This window comes from Macadamia integrifolia, chromosome 9 (genome assembly GCF_013358625.1).
Source record: "Macadamia integrifolia cultivar HAES 741 chromosome 9, SCU_Mint_v3, whole genome shotgun sequence".
Lineage (NCBI taxonomy): Eukaryota > Viridiplantae > Streptophyta > Magnoliopsida > Proteales > Proteaceae > Macadamia > Macadamia integrifolia.
This window is the reverse complement of record NC_056565.1, coordinates 24172909-24175032: the sequence shown is the minus strand read 5'-3', so window position 1 is coordinate 24175032 and position 2124 is coordinate 24172909.

The window sequence follows — 2124 nt, the reverse complement described above, 5'->3', positions numbered from 1 at the left end:
ACAAAAAACAAAAAACAAAAAACAAAAAACAAAAAAAAAAAACAAAAAAACACAAACAAAACAAAAAAACAAAAAAGAGGAGAAGGAGGTGCTACCATAGCACTGTTTCCTCTAACTTTTCTTTAATTCTTTAGGATGAGAGATAGATTGTTGCCTTTTGTATTGAAATCACATAGGTATTATAGGCGGAAAGTCATTGTTGACGGCTCACAAATCACCGATAGAGGTCCATATATAAGAGGAGATATATATATATATATATATAATTTTTTTTTTTTTTTTTTTAGGAAAAAATTTTGCTAAGATACAATTTGTCTCACATATGGATTTTTTTATTATTTGTTCTCTCTCCTACTCTTAATATATGGGTCTCATGTGAATGATACCTTTTGATTTCTCTCCTCATAGCGATAATGTGGGGAACACTCTACCCTTTTTGGCTCATTAATTTTTTTTTAATTAAATGTAAAGTCTATAGTGTTTAGATGGTCGTACTGAAAATCATATTTGAAGAATTAAAAAATTTAGTATTGCTATCAAAAAGGAGGAGAAGAAGAAGCAGAAGAATAGAATTTCAACTCTTATAGCTCATCACAAGAATATGAACTGTAGCTCCGAGAGTTGTGAAATTTGAAAATATAAATATAAGTAAAAAACAAAAAAAAAAAAAAAAAAAAAAAAGCAGTGAAAAACCAGAAAGGGGGAAGAGACCAAAAATGCATGAAGATATTTTCATTTAAAAACAATAAAATAAAATAAGCGAAGGGATCAGTTTTGATAGGAAGCAATCCACAGAAATAAATAGTTGAAGGACACCTAAATCTATCACGTGGGTCTGAAATTTTATGGATTGATGCATCCCAAGACACCCTACTCACATGTCAAATTTTAGTACTATAATAGTTGATCATGTGGCAAAACATGGAACAGATCTATGCCTACCAAAGAAGATTCACGAAAAAACAAGGGTTGCATGGATGTAAAGGGAGTAGATTGAAGGATAAATAATTGAATATAATGCTGAAATTAGACATTAAAAATCTTAAAAGTGATTCGGAGATAGGATTGACCTATCATACGGTATGCCATCAAATGTCAAGAACACATGACACCTCTGGACCATATGAGATGGGACGTGGTCTTGGTTGGAAAATTCTTAGGTAAACATTGCTTAAGTTCTAAGTTCTATCCTTTCCTTTCCTTCCCTTATCTTATTTTCTAGCATTCTAGAAGTCCTGGATGGAGAAATATTTCTATCCACCATAAATTTATGCAAGATCTTTTTTGTGATGGAGAGTAAAACAGAAAGGCTGATACTTCTATCTTAAGATCTTTGCACAACTCAAATAAGGAGTTGTTCCTTAGATCACCAGATTGATGTGCTATGTGGAAATTGAAATGGCAAAGTTCAGTTGATGGTATATGACTTGGAACGTCCACATGACAAATTTCAAAGTCTAATTCAATCGGATATTTTCTAATATATTTACATGCGCCCTCTTGGTAGTTTATGCAATAGTTAGCACCCTCTCGATAGTCTATGACTTCTAGGGCTTTATTGTGCCACTCTGCAAAGTCCGTTTAGATGAAAATTTGACATTTTTTTGGCTGAATATAAATTGAGAATTTATATGAAAAAGGGGTAGTGGGAGGGGAAGGGGAGGGGATGAGTATTAATGCCTAGCCAGATGAGATATAAGTATAAAACAATTAAAAAAATTCTTTAATTTCATAATTATCATCCACAATAAAATCTATTTAACAAACAAGACAAGATCAACAATACATTTAGTCAAAATAAAATCTAGATTTATCAAATACAAGAAGGAACAAATTGCTTTCTTTGCAAGAGAATTTGCAATCAAATTGCTTCAAAAAATTTATGAGAAATGTTTTAATTATAACTTCTCAAAAAGAGTTTGAAGGGCTTGCAACGAGCTTTGAAGATCAATGAAAACCTTCATAAAATCTAGCGGTGAAAATAATAGACATAGCATTAGTTTCTATCCCTAAAAGCCTAGCAAGTTTCAAAGTGAAAGACAAGAACATCAAATTCTTCAAAATAATTTATTTGAAAAAAAAAAAAACCCTAAAAGGGGTACCCAGTAGGCATTAGCTATTCTA